Source organism: Lepisosteus platostomus, chromosome 3 (genome assembly GCF_059453375.1).
Source record: "Lepisosteus platostomus isolate fLepPlt1 chromosome 3, fLepPlt1.hap1, whole genome shotgun sequence".
Taxonomy (NCBI): domain Eukaryota; kingdom Metazoa; phylum Chordata; class Actinopteri; order Semionotiformes; family Lepisosteidae; genus Lepisosteus; species Lepisosteus platostomus.
This window is the reverse complement of record NC_142613.1, coordinates 18,477,075-18,497,112: the sequence shown is the minus strand read 5'-3', so window position 1 is coordinate 18,497,112 and position 20,038 is coordinate 18,477,075.

Sequence of the window (20,038 nt, the reverse complement as noted above, 5' to 3'; positions counted from 1 at the left end):
TGGTACATTTCTAGAAAAGATTAAAATATGCAGACAAAGGAGCTTTCAAAACAAATCAAGTTATATAAGGGCACAGATCAGGTAAAGTTTATAAAACCATTTCAAAGACCCTCAATATCTTTATGAGTTTGGTGAAGTTGGTCGTTAAGAAGTGAAAGGCAGCCAGTCACTTCTTAATCAGGATGTCCCTGCCAGAGCTGCCAGAAAAAGGAGAAATCTGGTTACAAAGTTCAGTGACTGAGATGAGAGGAAATGTTCAAGGGTCAGCAATATCCCAGTCACACCTCAAAGGGAGCTTGGATTGAACTAAATAAATCTCAATTCCTGAATGGAGTTTGTAACAAGACACTAAAGTGATGTAAACATGTGGTAAAGTGTTTTGTTATTAGTCAGAATTTTAGGTGTAAATGCAAAGCATTACATCTGACACAAGACCAACATAGTGCATCACTTAGTCAACATCATCCCTACTGTCAACAGTGGTAGAAGTATTATGTTATACTTCTGATTCTCATCAACAGGGACTTGAAAGCCTATCAGAACTACATAGTGAACAAAGTACAGGCAAATCCTGGAGGAAAACCTGCTTCAAATCTAAAATTAGGACACAAATTTATCTTTCAGCAGGACAATGGTCTAAAATAGGTGAAAGCTACACTGGAGTGGCATAAGAAGAAGAAAGTTGTCTTTGAGTGTCCTTGTCCTTGAGTGAGTTCTGACTTGAATCCTTTGAAAAGATTTGAAAACTGCTGTCCATAACCAAACCTTGAGGTCTTGAGAGACCTTAAATAAAAAAGTGAGCAAAATTATATCAAACATGTGCAAAGTTGATGGAGACTTACCCAAAATTGCTGTTGAAGGTGCTTTCACAAAGTTGAGTTCACGCTTTAATTTTTTTTTACATTTGCTGTAGCTAATCTTGCCCTTAGTCTTTAGTTTGACCATGCTTGTTTTAAAAAAAAATAAAGAAATATGAAAGCCTTGTAATTTCACAATATGAGACAACATAGGAAGGATCTGAATACTTTCGAATGGCAATATATGCAGTTTCAAATTCCATTCAGTGTGCATTGTTTGGATGGGAATTCTTTAAAACACATGGAACTATTATTGGTGCATAAGAATAATAATAGTAATAATAAGTCTCAGAGTAATCAAATGTTAAAAATATCAGGGTATTTAATTGTCTGGGACATTACACCTGAAAATTCATAGTGATTTTCTCAAGGAAGTGCAGTGGAACATTGCATCACTGTCTGGTCTTTCCTCAGAAGAACTTAAGGGTATATATATTGTAAACTGCCAACACATTTCAGTCAGGAATTGGGCAGTGTCTCATTTCACCTCAGTGACTCATTAGATCTTACCCATTCCTCAGAAACAGGTACAAGAATTATAATTCAATTTGCTGGGAGTTTGTACAGGCAAATCTTGTTTTTAGGGTTTTCTTAGTTCTTCTCTTCAAAACACAAAACTGTTCTTAGATATGCATCATTGTTTTCTCTTGATAAAACAAATATTATGTAAAGCTTTTTAAAGCTTATTTACTGTAGCACTGGTTTGTATGTAAGGACATGCTAAATATAACATGTCAGTTATTTGCATTATTCACTTGTAATTTTCTGTAATTCCAGTCAACTATAAAGTCAACTTTATTTGCATTTGGTGTCAATGGGAGGACTTCTCATCTTTTACTCTAAGAATGAGTTTGAGAAACTGGTATTTCTGGTCATACTGGTATTGATCCTCATGTATTGTTCTGTCATCGGACTGAACTCCTTTCCAGTTGTGTCTAGAACTTCAAGCCTATTATTTGTCTTTCTTAGTATGTTTCAGATAAACGTGTTCTATGTTTGGGTTGTATTCAGACCTTCTGGAAATAGCGTCTAGTAAGAATACTGTTTCCAACACTTTAATTCCTACCACAACCAGTTTAAATAGTATGTCAAGAGGTTGTCACTAAAAATTTTGCTGGTTTCCATGGCTACATTTACACTAATAAATTGTTGTGAGAAAAAAAATACTTTCGACTACTTTCCAAATTTAGCACCCTCATAACTTACCTTGAATCTGTATGTCAATCTAGTATTTTTTATGATCTCATAAATGAAAATCACATTCTAGTTTATATTAGTGTAAAGAGTCAGTTTGCAGTAATGCATCTAATGCATGAAATAATCATTTCAATATCTGGAAGTCCACAGGCATCACCTGTCTCAGTTGTAAACAACACTCGGATCACATTGCTTTTAGACTGATTGAGAGCAGATAGCCTTGATTCTCTTGTTGGGTGCACCCTATTAGTGCATCAGATATGTCTGATATAACTGCATACTGGCAAATCCAGCTGCAAAACGAGTACGAAGAGAAGACCATATTCACAACTAGTGATCTATGCATTACTTTGATATTATGCAAAATTAAACTGATAGTCCTTTTTTTCCCTTAAAAATAGTTGGTTGAATAATATCAAGCTGTGAAAATGTCTTTCTCTTTAGTGATCTGGAATCATTCATTCCTTTTTCTATGTTATTTTTACTTAATACAGAACTTTGTCTTTCTTCAGGCTGAGGCATGTCAATTTCTTCCTCGGTGAATGCCTGAGAGATAGCAATCATCTAACTGTCAGCCATTTCTTTTCCATAGTCTAGAACTCAGATGAGAGCTTTCCAATCCAGATGAGAGCTTTCTTCACCCACTGTATACTTTACCACCAGTCTTATTTGTTCTAAAAGGAATGAACATTGTTATGTTCCTTATATTTTATGTTCCTGAACCGTCTGTCGATAACAAAAAATACATTTACTTGGAAAAAGCCCTCCTATACTTTATGAATATGTACAAGGAAAATTTGTAAAGGTAGAAGTGGTAATTGTGAGGATAACATTTAAGGGATGTCAGCAGCTAAAACTGAAATGGTAGACTAGGCAAAGGTTGCTTCCTCACTCATTGTTGTCAAAAACTACCTCTTTGCTTTATTAAGTATGCCAAAGCTATTGACAGCTTTTAATAGCTGAAAAAAATGTTTTTGTCTGGCAAGAGCTGGCAAAACATTTTTAATAAATAATATGTATTTTCCACTTCTGATTTACAATAGTAGTTAAGAACAATTTACAGTTCCAGTACCAAATGCCATCAAAGCTACGCTAAGGAACATCAGCAATCTAGAGCCTAGAGATGTGTATTATATGTAAATATACCTAGAGCAAATATATAAATACAATTTGAAATAAACACTGTATCCTATATTTACAAAATTCTGTAGGTTGAGTTGGGATTTCAAATAAATATAACAAAAAGAACATTGTAAAAATATAAGTATAAAAAATTATAAACCTCAATTAGACCTATTTCGTACAAGCACAGAAGGCAGTAAGCTTTAACAGAAGTAACTGTCAACCTTTACAAACAACATGCTGTAAAGACATATCATCCAGATTGTTTTTTATTTCTTCTGGGATTTGCTTCATTTACTTAATCAAAAATGTACCCCTAACTACAGCTATAATCCCTTAAAGCTGACCTATTTTTGTTGTTTAAACAACCTAAATCCTCTTTCTAATCCTAGAGTGTCGTTTTTGGTTTGGATCTGAAGCTTGTAAGACCTCTCACATGCTTTCTGTGAAAATATTTAGTCTGGGCCTCAGGTACTGGGAAGTCATAATGATAACATGTGCATTGGCAGATCAAGGCATGACTGGGAAACCCATCAAAATGTACATTTCCCACTGCAACCCCCTTGTATGTGTCCCTCCAGTTGTGATGTAACCCAAGGAGGGTAATGAAAAGAAATCTTGAAGGAGAAAGTTTCAGGCTCTGGAGGAAGATACTCCTTTGTCTTCTAGTTTCAGAGTTAATTGAAAAATAACAAGGAAGTGCATCCGTTACACACAGTTTTGCTGATACAATGAAATCCTTCAACAAGGTCATTGCAAGTTTGTTGGCTTAATAAAATTTTGTGTCCTCCTTCAGGAATTAACACCTGGAGGACACTCACCCAAGACAGTTGCACACCACATCAATTATCTACAGTGCATAACAGACAGTGAACTCGGACAAAATACAGTGTATGTTCTGTAGTTTTATATATCTCAAGTATTTTAATATTTTAAGAACACAATGCATGTGTTCATACTGTATTAACTGTATGTTAACAAGATTAGAAATAAACAGATTCATTTTTAATATTTTAAGGTACTTTAAAGTATAAAATGCTGACTGTAGTCTAACCACTTAACCTGCTGTTTATTATTAACAGTGGATTCATAAAACCGAACATATTCATGATGAATTAGTGACATTTTTTTTTCTCCAGCAAACATTTGAGCAACATATCAGCTCCCAAATTAAAAAGAGTGACAGACCCAATTTGGTCTAACCTAATACTGTATTGATACATTGTGTTACTTCTGATAAAGAATACACAGCTCACACATATAATGCATGTTCTTAGATTTGGAGAAAAAAAACTTCTTGTTACTTGATGCTGTAATGGAATAAGAACATCAGAAGGGGCACAACTGCAACAATTGTGGTGGTCTTGAAGAAATCTTGAATAAGGACAGTAGATCTGAGAAGGATATGAAGGAACCATTCCATTGTTGATCAACATCACATTGCTCTGCTGTAGAGTTGGCTCTGGACAGACTGTTACTGCAGCTGAGCTTCAAGCTTTTTACAGCATATCATCACTTTACAACCTACACAGAAAAAGATGAATGAGATGCCAAACATTAGTTCATGAAGTAGTACAGTATAGACATGATGATTGCAGCTTAAGAAACTATACCCTGAACCATCAACGCACATATGAAAGATAATCAGGGGTTTTCATGCATCCAAAAAGATAAAACACAAACATTTCTATACAGTTAAAAGGGAACACAGAACCTCAAAGCAGAGGAAGAACAGGTTACAGCAGGTATTCAACTACTTTATATTGGCTGGAAATGAAATGAAATCAGTGACTCTCAGTTTTGTTTATTGTTGAAAATAAATTCTGGATGACAATAAATTATGGAGGCAAAGATAAAACAGATAAACAGCAAAAGATTTTACAAGTCTTTACTATGGTGCCTTTAATATATCATCTACCAAGCTATTATTCCAATTAGCAAATGCCAATTTCCTCTTCTATAATAACAAAACACAATCACATTGGGGAAACCTAATCCTGGATTGGCTTTGGCTGCCAGTATAATCTAGTTTGACTGGCCATTATGTTTCACCAGATTTAAACGTGATTATTTGCTTGTGCGGCCAGAGGCGAGACACTTGGCATAATTCATCAAACCACCACGTGACCCAGTTGAGTTATGAATTACTGTTATAAAAGAATGCAGCAACCCTGGCTTATGTACTGAGGCATGGGTAGAGTATAAAGTGTTGTTGCCAGGTTGTCATGGACACATGAAATGCTAACTGTTTCATTGTTATTTTCAGAGTCCTCAAATGCCCTCTTTGGTGTTTGTAAATGTAACATCACATGATGTATTTCTTTTATGCAGGGTTAATGTCTATACATTTTGCTATTTATATAAATAACATTATCTTCCTGAATTCAACTATTTCCCAAATAAACTGATGAAAACACAGATTTTGAAATATAAATGAAGAATTATGAACAGGTTTATTATTTTTTAGTTTTTTTCTAAAAAAATAATAAACCTGTTTATAATTGTTCATTATAACATTTTTTTAGAAGTTACAGTGACTCAAATTGCAAAAACTTTCTCAGAAGTCCCAAACCCACTGCCCATTTTAAACATCATTTGTTTATTTCAGTCCTTCAACTACAGTTCCAAGGAGGACTCATTTGCCAAGAGGCCAGCACCTCTTTCCTGTCCACAAAAATTAAAATTAAAAGAGGAAGAAAGTACAGTATTCCCATACCATATACAATAACTTAGAAGTGATGTTTACAACCACAATTTTCTTCAGTTGACAAACTTGCTCTGCAAGCATCCAAACAAAAACTGTGATAATACAAAGTAATACAAAATAATAATTTCAAAAATTCTATTGACTCAACTGAAGGATATAGCTCTGTTGATTTTACATTTACTGAAGGATGACAGAGAAGATGTTCACATTAAAAGTTTAGATAACACATAAAAGTTATGAAAGTTGCTGTATTGTGCTGAGGAAAAAAGCATCATACCAAAACCTTTAAACTACAGTACTTCACTTCATTGATCAACAGCTCATCCTTCAGGTAGCCATAAATTTAGATGTACCACCTTAGCATCATGGAGGTACTTCTGTTCTTTATGGATTTTTCTACTCTCACTGTGCAGTGCAGAAAACGTTTCACCTAGGTGCATAATCTTAGAATACGATTTATTTTGCTTTACTTATCCAACCTGAAGATCACTCACAGTTGACAACACAAATTGTTTAGCATGGCATACAAGCACTTGGGTCTCTAGAAGTTAAATAATTGAATAATTACAGATATAAAATATTAAATATGTATAATCTGTTGTATTTTGGAGCCAGCTTAAAGTAGTGGATAAGTCTTTGCCCTCATTAGTGGTAGGTTGTGGGTTCAAGGTCCCACTGCAGACATGGCTGTTGCACCCTTGAGTACTCAGCTATATAAATGGGGATCAGCATTGTAGGAAGGTAATCCTGGTGATGGACCAGCATTCCATTCAGGGGGAGAGTCACATGCTCTCTAGTCTGCTTAATGCAATGGAAACCAGAATACACTCTTGCCTAAAATGCTGCTGTTGCTCTTGTATGGAATTAAGCTCTTTTACCTTATTATCTTATTTTACCTAAAGTATTTCTCTGTTAATTGCCACTGATGTTTTTTGTGTTGATGTGCTCAGTTTCCAAGATGTTCATAGTTCTCCACTGCTCTCCTTAACCTCTTTAATTCCTACTTCTAGGTTTAATAGTCCACATTACATCCTGCAATGTGTGGCACTCACCCATCAAAGCTAAATGTTTAAAATTTTTAGAACTGTATGGACGAGTATTAAACTAGTCTGACATCTGTTAGTTTATTTAAAAATAAACATAATGTCATTTCTCATTATTGAATAAAACAAAGGAAGTAGTTCTAGCAGTTGAAAGGAGAAAGCTGTTGGTCTGTAGGATCAGCTGAAATCCACCAGCTTGTTAAGGATATAAGCCATTTCTGTCATACAACCATATGAACACAAGAATGGTTACAAACTACTGGAGGCCTTTTGGCCCATATACAGTAGCATGTAGTTAATAGCTAATTGATCCATGGATCTCGACATAGATTTCATCCATGTTGAGAGGTGTTTTTTGAAGGAAGCCAGATTATCAGCTTCAACAACATACTGTAGCTGGGTAGATTGTTCTGTACTCTCACAACCCTATGGGTAGATTCCACATAATTTCCACATAGTGGAAAGTCCAGCTGTAGAAAACATAAGCCTGTTAATGCTATCATTAAATTGTATTTTCAGAAGGTATACTCATAAACGTACAGCATATATACAGTATATGTACATTGAACATATAAACATAAATTTGTTTTATTTTAGCTGAATTATCTAATGTTTCTATTTCATGTTGTACAAAAGTTTTTTGTAAACAAAACACTAATCACCAACAACCCTATACTCTTATTAGAGGGATGGTGGGAAAAAAATAGTAATACAGAAGATGGAATATGAAATGAATGTAATGAGGAATTTTGCTAACATTTGTGCTCTGGAAGCTTGTAACTTGCATTCAAAGACTATTAGACAGCCATTTTAACCTTTGCACAGTATATATATGAGCTGTTTAGCTACTGTAGCATTTACATTACAGTATGTAAAAGAACAAGAAATAGGTTTATTCCATGCTGAAAAGAGAAGAAAGAAAACACAACGTTCCGGCTGTGGAGCCTTCTTCAGGTGTCAAAGCTCCATGGCCGAAGTGATGTGTTTTCTCTCTTCTCTTTTCAGCATGGAATAAACATATCACCTGTTCCTTTGCAGCCTACGCATGCTGACGCAGCTTCCCACCTGAATTACAGTATGTAGCTGCTTATTTCCTAGTAAGCTTTTCTCATGTTATTCAGTGTGACATAAAGAAGTATCTGGAAATTCAATTAGAATGAATTCACTGTCAGCAAGGTTGAAATATATACATTTCTCTGAGCCATCTGAAGAAAATATAAAGAACATCAAAAGGAACATCACCTTATTAATGCATTTACAGTATGTTTTATTTAAATATATTTATTTTTGTATATTGATTACAGCATATGTTGAAATATACAGTACCTGAATAATCTTGTTGCATAAGCACTAAATCATTTCATTATTGAAAGAGTTGATTGGGCTTAGGTGATGAGGTGATTGAATCTGTTCAATATCAAGCATCTTGAAAATAAAGGATAAAAATTATAGAAATAAACCAAAATACCATGCTTAATAAGCATTACCTTTGTGCCACTGGTAAGCTGAAATAACACGTCAGGTGGAACGAAGTCCCCTGTGGCAATGAATCAAGGTCTTGTTTAAACCACCATGATTGACATCAGCAATTGTGGTGCTGACATGCAGAGAGATATGCTAATTGTTGCATACAGCAGACTGATGGGAAGTTACAAATGTGATGGTCTGGGTAAGTATAGTTAATAATTGAAACGTGACTGCAGAGTGCTGCATAGAAAATAGCTGGTGACTTCACTTCCTACACGCTCATTCTGACATGACCCTATTCCAGCAGGACAATGCACAGACTCTTGCTAGTCACGTAACAACAACTTGACATGAAATGACATCAGTTATGCCATGGATGCAATACTTAACAGACTTAAGCCATATTTAATGGTCGTGGTATCAGCTAGAATGATGTGTGTACCTAATTGATGAGCTGGCATATTCTTTTCTTGGTTCTACAGGATTTATGGGACAGAATTCTACAAGATACAGTAGTATTGACAACATCTTATATATGTTATATTAAACAAATATTTCTTACATGTTCTTGTATGTTCAATAAAATATCAGTGCACAGCAACAAAAAAGATGTTGTAATTTTCCTGGTAACAGATTTCTGATTTGTTTGAGTTACGATATTAGATATATTTTATATTATTGTAATAAACTGTAATATACTGTATAATTTAAATTCACATTCTTCCAATAATGTTTAAGACCACTACTTAAAAAGGGCAGTCAATTTATTATACATATATTAAATTTAAAAGGTTTGAGTAATTATCTCTTGGGTTTCCATTTTTCACTCTAAAGGATTCATTCTTGGGATGACGTGATGACACAATGGTTAGCATTGTTGCTTCACAGCACTGGGGTTCTGGGTTCAATTCAAAACCTGGGGTGCTACCTGTATAGAATTAGTATGTTCTCCCTGTGTCCTCTGAGTGTTCCAGTTTCCTCCCACAGTACCAAGACATACTGGTAATTAATTGGCTTCTGGGAAATCATAGGCATGATATGAGTGTTTGTATCTGTGTGTGTTCAGCCTGTTGCTGCTGGGATAGGCTCTGGCTACTCCATGACCCTGTATTAGATAAAGAGGTTAGAAAATAGGTGGATAGATATATTCTCATTAGCAATAAGAGTTTTGTACTATGACCCATTTTAATTTTCATTTAACATTAATTAAAGCATTAATGAAAATGAAGAAAATGTTTATTAAAGAGCAGAATGAACATTATATCAGGCATTACTAGACAATACCTTGTTAGACAAAGTGTTGTAAGGAAAAAATAAACTTATTCAAAAGCAGTCACCAGCTGTGGTGAGATGACAGGCTGAAATCCCAGAGTTCCAAGAGATAATTGGTGGAAGTGAGACTGTGAGCGTTGAATGGATAGAGTAAGCAGGCAGGGTGAATGTTTGAGGGAGTTTAGATAGATGTGGAAGCTGGGTGAGGGCTGTCCAGAGAAAAAGACATGAAGTCCAGCAGGAGAGAAACCACCAAGCTTGCGGCAGTGGAGTGTTGGAGTGGAGGCGCTTTAGGGAGACAGACAGTGGGGCCAGCTGGAAAAAGGCAAAGACCTGCAGATTATGACCTCAGAGGGCTGTCAAAAGCTTGTCCAGAAGAAGACAAATCTCTGCTGCATCAGTGATTGAAAAAAGATTGTGAAAAAGGCTTTTATATATGGCTAGAATAAGCGGATGCTTTTGCTCTAGAAGCTTAATGTTGGAGCACTGATCTAGAGGAGATAGCTGCCTAAATAGCCAGCCTAAGAAGATAATTTGGAGTTAGATTGGGTTCCCTAATTAGACGACAGGCAGTCTAATAGAAACGTGGATTGATCTCTTTTGCAAAGGGTCGGATGAAGGCTGAAAACTGATGCAAATGTTTGGTTTGTCCCTGGCAAAAGCAGAACTTTAGCTGCTCCCAGCCCAGGCCTAACAAAAACACAGTGTGAATATTATGTAAAATAAGGTCATTGACATAAGTACTATTTCATTGGCGCCAGTACAGAGGGAACATGGTCTGCACATACTTTCCTTCAAGAAGTTCACTGGAAAGGTACTTGCCATTTAGCCTTGCTTGGCCAGATTTTGTACTGCCACCTGGGGAATACTACTAACAGTTAGCTGATTACACAACCCTGGTTTGAACAGGAAACACTTGGATTTTCAACTCAACTGTTTTTGCCTCTTATTCTGCTAATATCTGTCCCTTTTTAAACCTACTGTATGAATTATATCAAATTAAATACAGTGTAAAAGGTCATGATCATGGTCATATAACAAACAAAACACACAGCAATTTAGCTATAACCCAGTATATACTGTAGTAAAATAGTATGAAGAATATTTAAATCTTCCTTGAAAAACTGATATCGTGCATGTACTGTAAAACGGTATTGAATCACCAGTATTATTACATATCCTATCCTACTTGCTACCAACAGCAAGCAACTCTCTTTATTGCTCTGGAAATGACTTTATGAACCCCCCTTATTACTGTAATTTGAGTTATGTTGCTGATTGGAAGGTCTATCAATTTTTGACGCAATTTTCAGATACTTAGTTCTTTTTCCGTGTTTATTTTGACATCTTGTATTTAGGTAGAATTTTTTTATTTACAGACTTCAAAACAACTTAACTACAGTATGTCTCTATAGAACAATTTAACTGTATTATTACTTTCACAGGTTTTTTTTACAGTACCTTAGCAATTTAATTAGCCCTTGATGATTAAAAAAAATCTACTAGTGACCATTTCCTGCTTTACCCTCCAGTGCTTTCATTTAAATTTACTTTTATCACAGTATTTGTTGGTAATATAAACAGTTTTAAATATTCTATACACAAGGAAACAATGAAAACTATTTAGATTGCACTCACCATTTTAATAGAGTAGCCATCCTTCAGTCAAAGAGAAAAACAAGATCTTGACAAGATTTACTACAAACCTTTTCCCCGTATAAACCACCATTACCAACATTACCTCAATTCCTGGAAATTGAGGAATTGTGGAGTGAAAAAACATTTAGTAAAGTAATGATTTATTTACCCTGTAAGAATTTAGTGGACTTTAAGGGCATGGGCAAAGATAAGGTTAGTCTCACACCTTTACAAAGCCTATATGAATGACTAAAGCTATTTAAGAGAACAGGATGCTCACTGTTTGACATTTTTTGTCTATAGGCAACCAGCCCTATTAGCTCAGCTGTGTGCACTTAATAAAATTATTTACTAGGATGGACCTTGTTAATTTTGTAGTCTTTTTGTTTTCTAAATAGTAAAATTTGTTCACCTTTTAGTGACATGAATTTTAGGTTTTGTATTGGAAAAGCAATTTATTTTTTAAAACAAGTGGTAAACAGGAATTAAGTTAGTTTTATTTTAGCTTTACTCTGAAGGGAGTGAAAAAGCCCAACACACGATTTTTAAAACACCATATTTCACTGGTAGCAGAAAACTGAAAATGCAAATAGTTTCTTCAACTATTGCAGCATCTGTCTGTCAGACACAGAAGGCTCCCCCACTGGATACTAAGCTGAACAGAAATGTATGTACTATATCTATCTAACAACACTTACAGTAAGTGAGTCCTAATCATCCAAAGCATTGATCTACAGGCTGTGCTGGCCTTTTTATGTACTTTAACATGATTTGAGATCAAATAAATTATGAATGTACTTTCAATTATTTTGATTAATTCTTAATAGGAACACTTTAACACTTTTCCAATGGTATTAATAAGATGAAGCTTTTAAGAAACTTGAAACAGCCAGAATGTGGACCTCATGGACCAGAGAATAAAAGGTCCAAGAAGATTTTGTTTGGATTATGACTTCTGTCAATAAGGTTGTATAAAATTCTAAATTCCTGCTTCTATTTTATGCGGATGGCAATTTCCTCTGCATTTGTATTGACGGAGACATTTATAATACTTAAATCTTCGTTCATAGCATAGTTTGTGGTGACTTGTCAGAATTGCAATTTACAAAAAAGAAGTAGTATTTTAGCACTGGAATTTTGCTCCCTCTTAGGGTGGTCTAGAGGTGTTATTAACCTTTTCAGCATCGTACATTTATACTAAAAGAAATAGCCTCTGCTCTAAATTTGCTCTTGCATAACTGGGATATTAAAATGCACTGTTCAGAACATTAGTTCCTCCCTGGAGCTCTTGCTGACTTTTTTGCTCACTCATTCTAAGACGCCAAGCCAAATACAAGGTCATGAGTGCAGATTGAGCCAAGTAATCCCCAAGCACACTCCACCCCACCCAGCTTTGCCAGCTGTTATCCCATTATTGGACTACACATGTCATTTCCAAACACTCTTGGAAAATGTAATAACCTTTATTAAATCAGTCAATTTCAGTATGTATACTGCATTTGGAGTCAAAGCATTCAATTCTAAAATACAAAAATACTTAATGATAATGAATCCCCATCTAAGACTCCAAATCAGATGAAGTAATTTTACTTTGCAGCCCTACAACCTGGCTACTTTTGGCTAATTAACTCCAAATTAATTTTCATCTATTAAATAAGATGACTTTATGGTTCTGACAATTCCTACTTTGGGCTATGATTTATATATTCAAATAACTGTACTTCATTATCCATTCCTCCCTCTTGCCAAATCTCTGGAAATTAAATGTTTTGTTTTTATGAAATTCAGTTCGTTACGAAGAATTGTTGATTCACATGACACAGACATACAGGTGTGATACAAACTGCACATATCTTTATATCTTTTGCTGTTTCCACTGTTATGCCATTGCTTTACAAATTGCGAGCCAACAGCACCAACAGTACAACTGAGGTGTGACAGAGGGGACTGAATCAGTTCCCACTAATAATACTGCAGCCACAACTCCACAAGCAAACACTTTTGTGTGGCAGGTTGAAGAAAACATGAACAAATTCAAACACTCAACCTGGTTATACTCAACTTATTTTGCACTGCCCCTTGGATTATCCCCTGGGCAGCTAGTGACGTAAATCTGACTCACACAAACAACCTGTGGACAATAGGGCACAATTTGTGCTCAGAAGTGTTTAAGTAAAAAAAAAAAGTGGAAAAGATCTTTGTGTGCAATGGAAAATGACATCTTTCCAGAAAAAAATATGAATATGAAAGTTACAATGGCTCAATTATGAGAAATCCAAAATAATTAGCTATTCAATAATGTAATACAATGACAACACACTATGATTGAGCGTGAATATGAAAACATTATTTAACATTTGAGATTTGTATGAAGATTACCTTCATCATTATTGGCTTTTGTCTTCAATTATAATGAAATGCTTTTAGTGTCCATCAATAATCACTCATTGATTTGGGGATGTACAGTAAGTGATCAACTTAACTTATTTCCAGAATGTATGTATTCATTTGTGTATGATGAATGCTAATTTATTTTTTATTTTATTGTGTTTTAAAGAAGGTTGCTGGACCACCACATATTTCCTTCTAAATAGATAATGCAGAATTGGTTGTGTTATGTGAACACTTTAGACAAATGTAATTTATTTTCAATATCTAGAAATTGTTAAAAATTGTTTTGTGGATTGTCTTTGGGTATCTGGAGGAATTTGAAAATAAAAGCTTATTAACAATTCACAAATTGAAGAGTTTCTTAAACTTAAGGTAGGTGATACCTATACAAGCTGCCATGGCATACATTAGACATAAGCCAAGATGCATTTTATTTTTTAAATCTTAACATATTTTAACATACATAATTACTTTGTATATTTACACTTGTACATTATAAATATATCACACATTTATAATACAATTTGTTAAACTTTGTTGATGACAAGAACTTCATTCCCAAGACAATGACTTCCTGTTGGTTTTGAGCCAGAACTGATACGTTGTATGTCTACCCAAACACAGTCATGGAACTCTCCACCCAAGAGATTAATGATGCACAAGCTGCACATATTTTTAACCACTGAAAAGACGTAAAAGAGAATATGATTAATCATGACTATGGATTGTGACTGAAATCATTTTGTATTTTAAAGAGATAACACTAAAATGTGTGATGAATAAGTAGCCAAGTAAATAACAATTAAACAACTTAATGCAAAACATAAACTGCAGTGTATTAAACACAAAATATTGACTTTGAATCTTAATAAAAACATTATGTTTTTTGTAAAAATGCAGTTTTTCATAGTCATACAGTACATTATAATTTCATTATGTTTTGCTTTGCCCATTAATTTTGACAAGAGGTACTGTACAGTTCCGCTAAATATTGTGTAATATATTTGTTGTCTCAATTGCTACTCTAGAGCCATTCAAATTAAATTTTGAAATAACATTAACATAGAGTCTATTGAGAGAAGGTCATTTTGGATTGTGCTGGGTTGTTCTATAACTCAGTATTACAAGGACCTTCTGTTAGGAATTAGTAGTGAGGACCCTAGGCAGAAAACTAGGGTGATCTCCAGAGGCGTAGTCAAAAGAGCAATCTGAGGTCCAAAAGCCAAAGGTAGACAAGCCAGTGGAAAAGCACAAACGATTAGGACATTTGTTCCAGACACCTAAAACTCTAGGTTTTTAGATAAATTGAACTTCTATTTAATAATTTAAGTATATTGAATTTCTGGTTGAAGTTTCATTATTAAATGCAGACCCAATATTGGCAAATCCTTTTAATATTTTGAATATTACATATATTTGAATCACAATGATATGAATCACATATGTATTTTTATGTTCCACCTGCTCAATTTGAAATAAATACCAATTGCTTATACAGTATCTTGACTTTAAGGCTACAATATCTATTCTGTACAGCAAGAATTAGGACCAGTGAATACACCCTAATATCATGCCAAATCCATCAATTCATCCCTCCATTCATGCGGTTTCTAAATAATTTATCCAAAACAGGGTCTCGGAGTAGCCCCAGTTGCTTGCCAGGATACACCCTAGATGGGACAGCAGTCTATCACAGTGCATACATAGACACAAACATGCACACAATCGCACCAGGACCAATTTTGCCAGAAGCCAATTAACCTACCAGTATGACTTAGAACTGTGAGAGGAAACCAGAGCACCCAAATTATAAAACTATTTTTTGACACACACAGTACACTACAGGTCAGATATCACATATTGAAGAAGTGGTACATTACTTAGTGACATAACTTCAACTACAGGTGTCCTATAGGGTCCAGGAGGTACTGTTATGGCACAAACTGGTAATGGTATGGTCTAGGCCTGAGCAGACACATCTGGACTATAGGCCTCAATCTACCATACATTCTGATCAAGTACCTCTACAAGTTCATTCTCTCTAGAACTCCAAATCCTTTGAGGATTTTTACTGTCCTTTAATGAAATCGTAAATATGCTATAATTTTCAAGTTTAGATCTGTATTGGTTTCTTTAATTTATTTTCAGTGTAACAACCTTTTATATAACAGTAATATTTTTATATAATGAAAAAAACTAAATTTAGTAATTTGACCTTATAAGTGAACACTAAAACAAAAGCATGACTAATGTTGGACTAATGTTATTATATTTTATTTAAGAATTATGTGTTACTGTATATAGGGCAAAGTCTTAAGGGAGAAGAAACATGTAGATTATTTGCTGACTCCTAAAGGTGAATATTTGTGTAGACATGACCCTATGAAATAACAGTTTCATAAAATCTGTGTTTTCTCGATGTCTCTTTTTTATGCATCAAAGTTAAAACCAGCTCCAGTGAAAGAGGAATATCTGTGTGTTACCAAGGAATAACTCACCAATCCTTGTGGCCACCAAAGTGAGTCATGTCTATGTCTCTAAAGGACACAACCACAATTAATATATGGACATCATTTCCCAAAGATTAAATGGCTTCTAGCCAAGGAAGTGACTAGATACATACAGTCTGACGGCAAGCATACTAAACTTTCCTGGGTTACAGAACTATAATACCAAGACTTTGACCAATGCTATGTATTATGGTGGAAGTCTTGTAGTGTAAAACTACAAGAATGTAGACGAACCAAGAAGAAGAGGAGCTGTTGCCAAAATAAGTAATTCCAAAGGACATAAGGTTTTCCAGATAGATTTTATCAGAACAGCGTAAAAACCTTATTGAGTTAATTAAAAGTCCAAAGAATTCTTATTAATGAGAAGTTCAGAGCAGTGGAAACAGGAAATGGAACCTGTAATGAATGATCTTTGCTGATATACTGTACAACTCCATGTCTGTCAGGATTAGAACAATATCAGTTTAGTGAAAGAGGTTGATGGTGTGGGTTGCACTTCATGCTCATGTCAAAATATAACCTATCGTACCAGGTAATCTAACTGCCCAGTGCGAAGTGGATGGGATCACAAAATGATCAGAGCAGATCTCCCTCCTGGTGCATGATGGATACAGAGAGCTCATTTCCTTACAAAATAACAAAAGACCTCAGGCCTACATACCACAGTTAAGGTGGTATTCCTCGAATGAATACAGTGCTAAAGTGTTGAAATTCCTTCTTAACACGAATGTACTGTAACTGAGCTATTTTACATGTCTGACTAAGAAACCCAATTTGTAACTCAAAACTTCTTAAATACTGGCACTTGAGGATGTACCACAAAAATTTCATTTATTTAATTTACTGTAAGTATGTTTAGACTAAAGATAAAATCTGTATGTGTGCCATAAGTTTTTATTAGAGATTAATTTAAGACTTTAGAAGAGTAAGACATTTTAAAAATGAAGTGCAAAATTAATTCTTCCAGCAAAATTTAAACCATTACTTTTCCTATGGTGTCCAAGTTTGTAAAATTACAAAATGATGCATACACATTTTTTAAACTTGATATTTTATTCACAACCTACATGCTCAAACTGATGACTTCAAGGATAAGATAAGTTACAGTGAATGTCAGCAAAAAAGAAAGTGAAATACTTAAATATGTTGACTGAATACAGTACGTATTCAGACCCACAAACTCAATACTTGGTAGAAGCATATTTGGTAGCAATTACAGCTTTAATTAGTCTTCTGGGGTAAGCCTCTATCAACATTACACACCAGCTTTGCACAATTTTTGCCCACTCTTCTTGGCAGATTTGCTTAAGCTTCCTCAAATCAACGTTCACAGTTGAATCTTTGCTTGAAATCCAGTATCTGACTGAATGACCTTACAAAGATAGTGGTTCACATCATTTTGGAATAAATACACCTACTATCCCACACAGAGAGAGCTCACTCAACTAATTAGGTGTTTCAATAAGATAATTTCGTACACCTTCTGTAAATTAATTCTGGTTTCATTAAGGCCTACAAGTCAACCTACAAGACCGCCATGCTGTCAGATTAAGCTTTTCCAGAATCCCGTCCTTGCGTCCTTCAACCAGGTTTCTCAATTTGTGAAGAACCACAAGGAACATTCTCACTTGTGTGCAGCAACAAAAAATAATAACTGACTTAGTTTTGGTATATTATAATATTAATACCTTCTTTTTTGCAAGAGTAAATATACTTAATACTTAAGCAGTTATGGTTTTTGCATTTTTTTTTCATAAAAAGGGTCTATTTACTTATTGTTGTTTCTTGCTTTGTATTTTTGCAGCAGGTTGAGCATGTAGTAAATATTATATGCAACTGCAAAGTGTCATGACTGCAAGCTACAAAGCAACAAAATATGAAAACTGGGGAGTGAATGAAGGAATTAATACTAGTGCTAAACACTGTATGTTGTCTTGTGTCTGTCTATTTATAAGAAGCAATTGTATAACTGCAGGCATTAATGAGTACAGTGGGCTGTTGTGCATTACTTGTAAAGAATCTAAAAGCACCACTTAAAGCTTTCCTCATATTCGTCACATAAAATTAAGGCAGTCAAGTTTAATTTGAAAGAACATTATGTTCACAAAATGTGCGTAAAGTCTAGCAGTTAAATAGCCTCTCCATAAAACTTGCTTAATAAAATTAGACGCTTTAGATTAGAAGGATAAAGGAGCTTTGAAGTGAATACAGTTTTATTCTAGAATTTACATTTTATAAAAAATCTGCACTAACTTCAAATGTAGAAGAAGCCAGAAACTGGACTACTATACCACTTAGAAATGCTAGGAAGAATCAGGAAACAAAATTAGGAATCTTATAACCTTTGGTGGGGCAGGCTGAATGTACTTTAAAAATTTAATAAATGAACTTTTAGTTAACATCAATTAGAACTACAGCATAATATTAGATTTTTTATAACATTACGGACTGTAAAACACATTTTGTTTGCTGGTCACCTCAGCCAGGCTTTTTTTAGATTGTTGCACAGATGAGTCTGCACACTGGCATATTGAAATTGCCCCACTAATGATTCTCTAGACTGTATCACTGGTCAGGTTGCTAGGTTGTCATGTCATTCAACAATGTTACACCAAAGTCCAACTTGACTTGGTTTTTCAGACTCCGTAATTTTCCCGTTCAAACTCAAAAAAATGTTTCAATGGTTATTCCGTATACAATTAATAAATTGTGACCAAAAACCTGAAAGTGAACAACTTGGGGACTATATCCTATCATACATATAAGGTACTAGATATCGACTGTAGTCCATGCTGCAGTCCCATCTCCAACCCCAAGGGGATTATAATTGCTATGCTACCACCTTCTGTCTTGGAGGCATTCCACATAGCCATGAGAACCTATTGTTCCTTGTCCTTCTATCAGGCCTAATCTATGAATACCATTTCTTCAATTATGGCCTTTTACCTCAGTTGGTGAAGCCACATCCCATTAAACTCAAATAAAATGAGTTACTGTACAATAACAATGACCTGTGCTTCAAACATTCCTGCAGTTCCTGTACATGCAGCATACTATTCCGTTCCTTGTGTCTTGTGTGGGATACAGTCAGATTTTACATCCCTGGAGTGAGTGCTTTGGTGCCACAGGAAATTCCAAGGCCTACAAGTCAACCTACAAGACCGCCATGCTGTCAGATTAAGCTTTTCCAGAATCCCGTCCTTGCGTCCTTCAACCAGGCTTCTCAATTTGTGAAGAACCACAAGGAACATTCTCACTTGTGTGCAGCAACAAAAAATAATAACTGACTTAGTTTTGGTATATTATAATATTAATACCTTCTTTTTTGCAAGAGTTTTATGAGGAATAAGGATAAAATAACACAGGGCAGCAAGGCGGTGCAGTGGTTAGCATTGCTGCCTCAGTGCTGGGGTCCTGGTTTGATTCTGGACCAGGCGTGCTACCTGCATGGAGTTTGTATGTTCACTCTATGCTCCAGTCTCCTTCTACAGTCTAAAACCATTACTAGTAGGTTAATTGTCTTGTGGGAAAATTGGTCTTAGGTAGGTTTGAGTGTGTGCATGTCTGTATATGCCCTGTTGTGAACTGCTGTCCTGTCCAGGGTGTACCCTTTCTTGCACCCGTTGTTTGCTGGGATATGCTCTGGCTCTCCCATGACTCTGAATTGTAAGAAGCGGTAAGAAAATTGATTTATGGTTGTATAAAATAAGAACTAGTAAAGTTTTATTCCATGCCGTAAAGAGAAGAAAACGGAAACACACCCAGGGAAGACTCCAAAGCCAAAACATTGTGTCTCTTTTCTTCTCTTTACAGCATGGAATAAACCTTTACTTG